The sequence below is a fragment of the Lissotriton helveticus genome, chromosome 1_1 (genome assembly GCF_964261635.1).
Source record: "Lissotriton helveticus chromosome 1_1, aLisHel1.1, whole genome shotgun sequence".
NCBI classification, from domain to species: Eukaryota; Metazoa; Chordata; class Amphibia; order Caudata; family Salamandridae; genus Lissotriton; species Lissotriton helveticus.
The window spans coordinates 173,709,849-173,722,326 of record NC_136057.1 but is presented as its reverse complement, the minus strand read 5'-3'; positions in this window follow the sequence as shown (position 1 = coordinate 173,722,326).

The following is a 12,478-nucleotide window of genomic DNA, read 5'->3' as shown; positions in this document are numbered from 1 at the left end:
AACGCTGGATCCAAACTGAGCTGGCATGGTGTGCAAAATAACGATGGACTGGGATCGTGCTTGAGTAATTACCAGTGGGTGAGATTAATTCAGGCATTCCATCCATTACTATTTTGAATACTTCAGTAGTTTTGGCTTCGGGCTAAGGCATCAATACCGCCTGTTTAACACAGTTCTGTTCTGAAAAATTTGAAATATTTCAACTTTTCCTTGGCTAAATTCCTCCAGATTTTGACTGACCAAATTTATGAGGCGAAAAAACGCGAAGTATGTGAGGGCCTGATTCACAGAATGAACTTAAGATTCAATCCTAAACTTACTACTATTTTAGTATTCACAGAATGCACTTACTATTTTTGGCATTCACAGAATGAAGTTACTACTTTTGGTATTCACAGAAGTTAGGATTTTTTTTAAGTTTGTCTAAAGACAAACTTAAGACAGACTTAAGACAAAATCCTAACTTCTGTGAATACCAAAAGTAGTAAGTTCATTCTGTGAATACCAAAATAGTAGTAAGTTTAGGATTGAGTCTTAAATTCATTCTATGAATCGGGCCCTATGAAATTATTACAAAAGAAGTCATCCTGATTCGGGTGCAAATGACTGTGCCAGAGTCAGACTTACTGAATGGATTGTAATGAGGGCCTTTATTGTAGTTTCTAGAGTGTCTCGGAATAAACTTGTTGTCTCAACTGCCTCAGATTAACTCTGGGTTCTAGATGTGTCCAGCTTGTGTTTAGACTGTAGCCCAAATCACACTTTGGTTAGTGTCTAGAGCACCTCACATTGAGCTTATTCTAGAGCAATCCTGATTAAGGGCCTAATTACGAGTTTGGTGGACAGGGTTACTTCATCACAAACATGACAGATATCCTGTCCCCCAAATTACAATTCCATTGTATCCTATGGAACTTGTAATACGGCGGATGGGATAACCATCACATTTGTGGCACAGTATCCCATCCGCCAAGATCATAATCAGGCCCTAAGTTCTTTTGAGCGCAACTGAGTTTGTGTTTTTTGCAGCAGTTTTGACTATGTGGCTTCTGGAAGCCCTAAGAATAATTTTGGAGCCTCAAGGTAACAAAACGTAATATTTTGGGGTTCTCTGGTTATTCATAGGGTCTCTGGTGACTCATAATGTCTTTGCATTTCATAATTTGTGGTGTCTTTGGGTGGTGGCAGCTCCCTTTTTCTTCCGCTTTGCTTGTGGCCATAATTCCGAACAGTATATACATGAAAAAGCTATTGAATTAATTTTATCATGCAAAGATCGTTTTTTTAAAAACTTGGTGCATTTTACTCTGTTAATCTTTTTTGTTGTGCAGGACTATTGCGGGGGTATTTTAACTCCTTCACTTGCTCTCTAAAGCCTCTCCTGGCCCCTCTCACCTCGGCTGGTGCTCCGGTCGGGGCGAGGGTTGGCGGCCATCTTACAAGTAGTCCTTCTCCCCAGCAGAACTGGTGGCAGCGTTCTAGCTGGGGGAGAGAGGACTCTGCATAAATTTAGTATGCCTTCATCAGCGCGCAGCGGTCGCGCTTGGCGGGCGCGCCTTAGGCGCGCCGAAGGTAAGCCAAAGGTCAGCCCGTCTGCGCCCGTCCGCGCCTCGGAAGCGGCGGACGCAGGTCGGGCTGGCAAACATGCCCAGACCACGACTATAACTAATATTAGTTACACACGTTCGTCTTTGATATCCTTACGCCCATCATTAGATAAAGTCCTGCCATGTGCTACTATCGACCCTGTTAGGCTCAGCTCTTGCCCAGCCTGCGGTTTTGCATGTGGTATTAATAACTCTACTTCAATGAAATCCAGCTTTGATGTAGTCTCTATTTCAGCAGCCCTAATAAATGCACGATCAATGTGTAAACATGCCTTAGAAACCTTTTCTTTGTTGGAAGAGGGTACTCTGGACCTGCTATTTATTACGGAAACTTGGTTGGATGGTTCAAGTGCTCCTGACATCGAACAAGCCATTCCAAGAGGGTTCAAGATCCGTAGGAAGGATAGGTCTAGGGGTAGAGGTGGAGGGTTAGCAATCATTTTTAGAGAGTCCTGGGAGCTTAATGTGGAAGATTTAGATGATCTCGAGCACGGTAAGATTATGAATTTCTCGTTAGTTTTGTCCCCTCATTTCACTCTGGGTGGCTCCCTCATTTACCGACCCCCGGCTCCGCGGGACGATTCCTCAAAGCTCTCTTGGAGACTCTCGTCCCTAGAGCAGTAAGATTCTCTCGTTTCTTGCTGCTCGGTGACTTAAACATTCATGTAGATTGTCAGGAACGTCAGGAAAGTAAGCTTCTATCCGACTCCTTTGACCTGGCCTCTCTTACCCAATGGGTTTCCTCCCCTACTCATTCGGGCGGTCACATTTTGGACGTCATTTGTTCTAACTTTTCTTTGAAGGTTGAAGCCCCCCAAATACTCACTTGGACTGATCACCAGCTTATTAGATTTTCTTGGTCAGCCTTGAAAGACTCACCTAAAGTCTACCTGAATACACGCCCCCCCAAAAATCAACGTAGGCAATTTTTCTGCTTGGTTGGATCAGAATAGGCCCCAGTTGGGAGGAGATTTAGATTCTGCTGTGGAGATTTATGATGGGTGGATTCGAGCAGCCCTGTCTGTGTCTTCAAAGGCGACTGACCCCGGCAGAAGCAGGATGACTCCTTCACAACCATGGTATTCGCCCCATCTTCGAGCTGGTAAATTAGTCTGTAAAAAACTGGAGCGAGCTTGGAGGGTGGCTTATTGCCCACAAGCTAAGGCAGCTTACCGCTCTGCTCAGCGGGAATATTATGCCAATATCAAGCTGGCCAAAACTGAATATTTTGCCAGTAGAATTGAGAAGGCGAATAACAATAGCCGCGAGATCTTTTCTATAGTAAAAAGTTTCCTTTCTCCATGTGCTGAACAAATTTCCATCAAGCCCTCTACGGAATGGTGCGAAAGCCTTTCCTCCTTTTTCTTGACTAAAATTGCCAAAATCCAGCAAAGTCTCAGAGCTATCGGTGGGGGGAGCTGGACTGAGGATAGGGTTGGATCTAATGTCGAACCCACACACACCATGGAGAGCTTTGTCCCACCTTCGGTGGAGGACACCTTAGTGGCAATCAAGTCGTTAAAATCTGGTGCCCCAGGTGACACCTGCCCGGCCAGGGTGTTGGCTGAAGTGGCAGAAGCAGTGGCTCCTGAGGTTTCTCAAATAATGGGTCTATCTTTTACATCAGCCAGGGTTCCTAATGAATGGAAACAGGCTAAGTTGCTTCCTCTGTTAAAAAAGGTGGGTGCAGATTCTTCTGTGCCTAGTAATTATAGACCTATATCTCTACTACCAGCTATGGCAAAAATTGGGGAGAAACTAGCTTTCGCCCAGCTTAATGCCTTTGTAGAAACCTCGGAACTCTTACACCCTGCCCAGTCTGGCTTCCGTGCAGCTTATAGTGATAGAGCGCGCGAGGCCACCCGGCCAATAGCGTTCGCCGTTTCCGGCTTCAGGGCCCATATACTTTCCAAATCACCATATACATCGATCGGGTGACTTCACGAGCTCTACCAAGTTGGTGTGTGTGTGTTCCCTGCTACCAATTTTCGGTGCACCCGACTTACCATCCACCGATGCGGGTGCCTAATGACCACAATGAATCAGGGAGCTAGCTGTAAAGGAAAGGCAGCAAAATACAAACCCAACCAATAACATTCAAATACTGTTTAAATGACCACGGACAACTGGAAGTTTTAAAATGTTTATCTAAAATTCAATAATTTCTTGCATGAGGTACAGAAAAATAAGGCAATCAATAACCAAGATAACGTAAATCACATAAGCATGAAGAAATAATGACAGAGTAATCATCAAGGTACTAAATAAAATGTAACGAGACAATACTATGTAAGTCAGTATTATCTAGACAGGGATAGACTAAGTGTGTGTGACTATAGAAGAGCTTATAATGAATGACACGCTTCACTTAAGGTGAAGGGGCCTTTGAACAACCTAGGCAACGAAGTTCTAGACCATATCAAAAAATGACACACTGCTATGCAAAATATAATTTCTAACAAATGAGAAGACATAGGAATAACTTTGCAAAATTATAAATGACTGTTCAATAGTTGCGGAAAGGCATGGAAATATAACATATGCAATGTTGAACTTTATTTAAGCAAAAGTTAGAAATTCAGAAGGTGCAAGAATTTCAAGAGGTTCGGAGTAATATTTACCTAAAAAAGGTGTGGAAACCAAACCCTGGCCACGGGTCAGTTAAGGACAGGAAACCCTCAAGGAAGGATACCCCTCAAAGGACAGCAGGTGCAGAATGGACACCCAGGACAGGACAGGATACCCTCGGAAAAGGAATCAGGACAGGACCCTCAGGACAGGACAGCAAACCCTCAGGACAGGACCCTCTTCAGGATAGGACCGGAACCCACAGTTCGGAAGCAACGCCTGCGCTCCACCCGCTCTGCAGCTATCGATCAAGACCCCGATTAGGTCAACGAACTCCCAGCTAAGTGCCTTGCCAGCACTTTAAGGTTCAGTAGAACCTTAGTCTATAGTCAAATTCGGACAGAGTGCTCCGCAGCGCTCTGTATCTTCAGTCACCTATTGAGTGCGTTGGGTCAGTGACAGGTCAGCTAAACCAGACAAGTCGGACGGTTCACTAGGTGAACCCAGGGTAGATATACAGTTTGGGGACAGTGTACCACCCCCCAATGTTGCAAAGTGTCAGAATCCCTCAATTTCGATTGGTCCTAAGGTAGGGTTTGGGTAACACACCAATCACAATACGCGAATTGAAGCCTTCATTAACATATTTGGGTACCGCCTAGCAGATTTGGGGTTCCCATGAGCTAACAGTAGCGCAATATTACAATGTATCACATAAGGAGCCACATTCGCTGTTCTCGCAGGGCAGAGGTGACTTTCTCAGGAGCATCTCGCCCATCACTGCCAGCTGGCTATGTTCCATCAGCCAAGGTCCCTCGTGCTGCCGAATGTCGCACAGGCGCAGAAGGGACCTCCAATATGGCTCTCCTCTCACTCAGACCCCCATTTCCCGCGGTACATGAAAAGTAAGCGAAAACAAATTAATACATAATAATGTCATTAGGAAAACACATCACAGGGTTTGTACTTTTAACTCATCATCAAGAAATAAACTTATGCATTTAAATGTTAGCTACATTGAGACGGACACAAGAGCAGTGGCACGAGCAGTACCACATGATAAGCACAGCTATGAATTACGCATGCGCATAACTTTCCCTCCACTTCTGCAGACGCGTCAGGACACGTGAGTGTGGCTGACGCATGCGCAGTAACTAAAATACAAGCGACGGCCATTTTAAAAGGACACGGATTAATTCATTAGAAATACACATAGGCAAGCTTCGGGAACTTTACTTAAACTAAATATAAACGTTAGTAAAACATACACGGGTTACCTTATTACACATAAATGAGGTTCTTGATTTCGGCAAGCCGCAAAATATGCGAAGCTTTGCTTCATCAATCCCCTCTTTGATGATATCTACTATCATCACAAATTATAATGGAACCAGATGCCAACTTTCTTTCACACTTTATAAAGTTCTATTTCTTCCAGCAACCGCTCTAACTTTTCTCTTTCAGTTTTAGCAGGGTGAGAAGTTTTCACCTTTTTGTATATCTGATCATTCACTTCCTCTAATTCAATCTCATCCACACTTCGTTTCACTCCTCTTGCATTTACCTCGTGCTTTTTGGTGCGCTTGCGGTATTTACAGCATAAGAAAATGGAAAGTATAATAAGACCTATAATACCAATTGGCATCAGAATTTTGAATAATAAGCTTTTACCTATGCTAGCAAGCCAATGACCTACATTTGAGAGACCATCTACCAGTCTCTTCCAGGCACTATCAACCTCGAGTGGTTTGAGTTCCTTTGCCAAATTAGTAATGTTTTTCACATATCTTTTGATCTGTACACTTTTATCCGGAATATAAGTGCAACAATGTTGCGCCTTCAACATCCGGCAGACTCCGCCCTCTTTCGCTAATAAGGTGTCAAGAGCAAGTCGATTTTGTAAAACCATTGATCTGATCGCAACCATTTCGGTATTGACCAGCAGAAATCCATGAGCTGTTTCAGTAGACAGCACATCTACTATAGTAGACAATTTGCAAATTCTGTGAGTGTTCAGAACCACTCCCACTCCAGGTATCAGTGCACTGAAAATACTACCCATAATTTCACCTATACTTTCTCTTTTACTACGCACTAAGCCATTAGTATCTTCATTGCTTCCAGCTTTTCCATTCACATGGTATATTTTCGGGAAAACAATGCCAAAGTAGCAGCTCCCATACCAGTGATCCGGCAATTTGAAATAAGCCTTGTCCCCACAAATATAATAAATTCCAGGAAACACGGGCTCTGACCCATTTTTGAAACCCCAACCTCCAATTACCTTGTAATTATGTTCGCATTCACTGGAACCAATGAAAACATTATTATAATAGCTAGTCTTCTCGCGGTGAAGACATAGCTTGCCTTTCTTTTCAAAATCCAGCAACAGAGCAGGACCCGCTCCACCAGATGAGGTGCCTTCCATGTTTTCTGCCCACTTTGGCTTTTTCTGACTTTCGTCATTAGCCTTCTTCTGAATTTTAATTCTCCTTTTCTCTGCCATGTTCAGGAACATCTTTTCCTGCTCACGTAAAGAACAAGTCAAGTTATCTCTGTGTGCGTCTGCTATGTCAATGTTCCCTATAGTCAGAAAGTAGTCTCCCATATATCTTATGGTGTCAGTTTTGGTATGTACAGGATTCAAGTTCCCACGTATAGGAAGTTCAGAAAAGATCACGTCATTGTTAGAGTAATAATACTGTAACGGTCCCCTTATGTAAAATAAACTAGCTAAAATGCTACAGGAAATTCCATATGTCAATGGCAGATGATGGTATGTCACGCCTTCAGCCACCGAAGTAGGTAGCTTCATGCAGACATAGCAATCTTCAATTTCCATAGTCTCTACATAGTGTATTAACAAGTTTGCGAAAACATTCAAATGTGTCCTGTTTTTCATTCCATGATAATGTAGTCCTTTCTCATCTGATGCTTCTAAGTCTCGTTTAGTTTGTCTCAATGCTCTCTCATGTCTTTCTACACTCTGTGTTGTCAGCTCCTCATTGTCAGTATTTACAACTTCAGTAGGGACAATGCTAGTATCTTTACTTACAGCAAAGGGAATGAAAATTGTTAATCCTATCCAGATAACTATCAGTACTACTATACTACATATACACACCTTGCAACACGTCTTAAAACGGCTGCAACTAGGTCTACCATTCACTGTTGAATCAGACATTTTGGCTCAGAAGGAGTGTTCTCACCCCTCTTTTTGGCTTTTTACACAACTAGCTTACTTTGTGCAAATTCACGGTGGTTCGTCTTCCTCTTCAGCTGAGTACTCTGGGACAGGTTCCCCGTCGCTCACGTCAGTTATATCAAGATCTTCAAGTTCCTCCAAAACCAGTGTCCATTCAGGAGACTTGTACTTTTTGTTTTGTCTTTTTATTCGCTCACTCCTTCTTTTGGAAGAGTCTTCTTCTTGCTCTGCTATTCGAGCACTTCTTCTTGCTTCTGCACGTTTTTCTTCCACTGTCTTTATCCTTAGTCTCAGTCTTTTTACAAACCTAGGCTCAAGGTTGTTTCTTTTCTTTAGTCTCTTAGTCGGTACTTGGACTTCACTTTCTTTTCTTCTTCTCTTGTTTTCTTTATCTTGTGGTAATTCTTCTCCACTTTCTTCTCCTACTTCCCTTATCTGACTAGTTCCAGGGCTAGCATCAAATTCTTCTGCCTGGTTGCTAATCTGGCCTTGTTCAGGAATATTTTGTTTTTTTGCTTTCGATTGTCTCTGTTTCTGTTTCTGTTTCCTGAACCCGTTCTTTTAACCCTATCTGATCCTGTTCAAGCACTTCGATCTCTTGATTTTCTTCTGCTCGAACTATTACTCTATGTCTAGTCTGTCCCTTATCCACATCAGGAGTTAGCGGAGGAGTATCAAACACTTGCTCTGTATCCTGCACTTGTTCAGTATCGGGTACTTGTTCAGTCTTATTCACTTGATCTGTATCAATCACGTGCTCTGTCCCTGTCTGACTTTCTCCTTCCTCAGTTTTGATTTGAATCTCAAGTGGCTGAGGTTCTTCGCCTGTGCCTTGCTTTTCCTGACTAGTCCACTCTCTACCTTCACTAAGTCGTTCTCTTGTTCTGATAGGATCTTCGGTCAGATCAATCATCGGTATCCATTCTTCTGGCCATATGCTTGGCAGCTCGTCTTCAGCTACTCCTGGCTCAGTTTCCTGGACCTCTTCAGCAGGCTGGATTCTTGGCAGTTCGTAGTCAACTACTCCTGGGCCAACGTCTGCTGTTCCTGCAACCTGACTGGTGCTGGGCTGCTCGTTGTCAGTTGCTTCAGGTCGGGCTCCTTCAGGGTCCTCTGCTGGTTGCCCTGGTTCTTCAAATCCTTTGTCTGGCAATACCTTCTGGGTGTGTCCAGCGTGGATCCACTGGGGAACACCTGCGACTTTCACTGCAGTGGTTGTCACCAGGATTACTTGGCGTTTCTTTCCCCACCTTGGTGCCAGACAGCTTGATCGAGTGTGCTTCTTTATTTTGACCCAGTCTCCTGGAACCAAGCTGTGGAGAGGAGTCGTTGGATTGAGGATGCCGTCGTCTCCAATCTGGCGAGAGATAGAACGCACTTGGTCACCCAATCTTCTGCAGTATTCAAGCACCAAATCATCAGTAATACTCAACAGTTTGCTTCCTGGCACCCATGCTTGTCTCATCACTCTTCCCATAATGATTTCATGGGGACTTAGGCCTGTCTTGCGGTCTGGAACACTTCTCAGTCCCATCAGGACCAGGGGCAGGGCCTTCACCCAGGTCATGCCAGTAGCATCTGTCAGCTTTGCTAGTCTGTTTTTGATAGTTCCATTTACTTGTTCCACTATTCCAGAAGCCTCTGGGTGGTATGCACAATGGAGTTTCTGCCTTATTCCAAAGGCCTTACAAAGTTCAGCCAGTATGTCATTCTGGAAATGTCCACCCTTATCTGATTCAATAATGCATGGTATTCCGAACCTAGGTATCAGTTCTTTTAGTAAACACTTCGCTACTGTCAGTGCGTCACTTTGAGGAGTAGGGTAAGCTTCTACCCATTTTGAAAATACGCAAACAATGACAAGGACATATCGTTTCCCTTCACAACGGGGCATGGTGATGAAATCAATCTGTATCTTTATAAAGGGACCCCCTGATCTCCCAATCTTGCTCAGCTCAACCATTGTCCTTTTGCCTGGGTTCATCTGTTGACATGACAGGCACCTCTGGCAGAGGGACTCTGCTACCTTCCTGAACTTCTTGCTGTACCAAGTCTGTTGAAATACCAGAATCATGGCATCCCTACCAATGTGTGATCCTTCATGTATCAATCTTGCCATTGTGCCAAGCAAGTGTCGGGGTAACACAGGCATACCAGTTGGGCCCAAAATTACACCATCCACACGTCTCGGTCTACAGCCATCCTCCTTCCATTTCTCTCTTTCTTGCCAAGGAGCCGACTCCTGCCACTCTCTCACCTCATCCCATGTAGGCACTTCCTCAAACACCTGAAGCTGGCAGCTGGTTCCTGGCCCCCCTCGTTTTGGATTTACAATATACCGATCTTTGGCACACCATTGAGCCACTCGATCAGCATAATCGTTTCCCATTGATACTCTGTCCATGCTCCTTTGATGAGCAGTACATTTTACCACTGCCAGTTCTTTGGGCAACTGGATGGCCTCTAAAAGGTCATGAACAACTTTTGCATTCCGAATGGGAGTACCTGAGGAAGTCATGAATTCCCTCTGCAGCCATAATTGGCCAAAGTCATGCACAACGCCATAACAGTACTGACTGTCAGTATACACTGTTATGCGTAAGTCCTTCCCAATTTTGCAAGCCATTATCATGGCTATCAATTCGGCTACTTGTGCAGACTTGATGTTATATAGGTAACCTGCTTGTTCAATTTTTGTGAAAGACACTACTGCATAAGCAGCACTCAAGCCTCCTAATTCATGTCTTAGGCAGGAACCATCCACAAATAGTTCTTTATCATGCTCAGGCAATGGTACTTCTTTTATGTCTGGGCGTGGCTTGGTACTGAACTCTGTCAGATCAATACAATCATGTTCATCCTCATCCCCACCTTCCATTTCCAAGGGGTCGGGGAGTAAGGTGGCAGGGTTCAGAATACCGCACCTAACAATGCTCACATTTGCTGCACCCACAAGAATCCTCTCGTATTTAGTCAGCCGACTAGGGGTGAGATACTGTGTTTTAGTTCTGGTCAATAGAATTACCACTCCATGTGAAACATACACGGTCACAGGATGTCCCATGACAATGGACTCACTCTGCTCCAAACTTGCACAGGTAGCAGCTACTGCTTTCAGACAGCCTGGTAACCCAGCAGCTACTGGGTCCAGTGTGGCAGAGAAATAGGCCACAGGCCTCCTGGTCGTGCCATGTTCTTGAGTCAGGACAGACAATGCGCAATTATCGCGAGTGTCACAGAAAAGGGCAAACTCTTTGGAATAATCTGGCATTCCCAACGCAGGGGCTGTACACAGACAGTTTTTCAGTCTTGTGAAAGCCATTAGACTTTCATCGTCCCACTGTACAACATCTGGCATTCCTCTCGTGGTCATTTTTATCAAGGGCCTGGCTAAGGCTGCAAATCCCAGAATCCACTGCCTGCAGTACCCTAATACACCCAGGAACATTCTGACTTCTTTTTGAGTACGGGGCAACTGCATTTTTTGAATTATTCTCACTCTTTCTGATGTGACTTTTCTGACACCCTTTTCTATTTGGTGTCCCAGATATTTCACTGATTTTGCACAGAACTGTAGTTTGTCAGGGGCCACTTTATGCCCTTTCTCACACAGATGGTTTAGGAGGGCAATGGTGTCAACTACACAGTCCCTGTGACTTTTAGACGCCAATAGAAGGTCGTCTATGTACTGCACTAACACAGAGTTCCCAGGTAAGATCAAAGTCTCTAGACATTTTTTCAAGATCTGATTAAAGATAGAGGGACTCTCTGTATACCCTTGAGGGACCCTGTTCCAACAATACACGTGACCCTCGAAAGCAAATGAGAAAAGAAATTTGCTGTCGGGGTGCAGGGGTATCGAAAAGAATGCATGACACAAATCAATCACAGTGAACCACTCAGCATCCCAAGGAATCTGGTACAGAATTACTGCAGGGTTCGGGACAATAGGGCAGCAAGGAACTACAATTTTGTTAACCTTTCTCAGGTCCTGCACTACCCTATACTTGCCACTAGGCTTTTTGATGCCCATAATCGGTGAGTTGCATGGGCTGCTCATCACTTCCTGTATGATGTTTCCTTCCAATAATTTTTGTATTTCCAGAGTGACACCTGCTTTCACTTCAGCATTCATTCGGTAAGGCCTAGTGTTAGGATATACTGCATTGTCCTTGATGGCTATTTGTATGGGGTCCACATCTTTCATCAACCCCACATCCTTTCCAGTGAAATCCCACACCTCTGGCTTTACGGCTTCCTGTAGTTCTTGGGGCAAGTCCTGCAGGGTCAATCTTTTAATTTCTGAGTCAGGTCTAAGCAACAATAATTTATAAATGCCGTCTTCATCTGGGGTCTGTATTTCAACACCTTTTGGTGTGCAAAAGATGGTACAGTTCATTTTGCACAGCAAATCACGTCCCAGTAAATTTACTGGACTGGTGTCACAGACGACAAATCTATGCATCTGTTTAAAATTTCCAATTGAAATCTCCATTGGCTCGGTAACAGGAGTACCAATCAATTGATTAGATACACCTACTACTTGGATATTTTCTCCCGAGAGGGGTAGGTTTGGAACGTCCACTGTTCTTACAGTAGAACGGGTAGCGCCAGTGTCCAACAGAAAGGTGACATCATTTCCGTCAACCTTTCCTTCAATATATGGTCCAGACTGGTCTACCGGCAAGGAAGCGCCAAGTACGCACTCCTCGTCCTCCCCTCTCAGGCCCCGTCAGTCCTGATCATTACAAAGGAAGGTATCATTCAGCAGATACTGCGAAGTTGCTGTATTTCTGTTCTCCCCGCTTTCCCAAACCTCTATCTCTTCATTTTCTGCCTGTCTTCCCCTGTATACCTGCTTGGGTGCTCGAGGCACCTGAACTGTTTTTACCTGGGGTTGAGTCTTTCTTGGTCTTTCTTTCTGCGTCTGTGGAATTAAATCAGGAGTTTTCTCATTAACATCGACTAATTGGGGACACTCGTTTCGCCAGTGTCCAATTTCGCCGCACTGATGGCAGGGAAATTTTTTCATAGCCTCTTCCCTGCTAAATTTGGGCCGGGGCTTTCCTCCACCCCCTCCCCCAGGACTTTTGTTCTC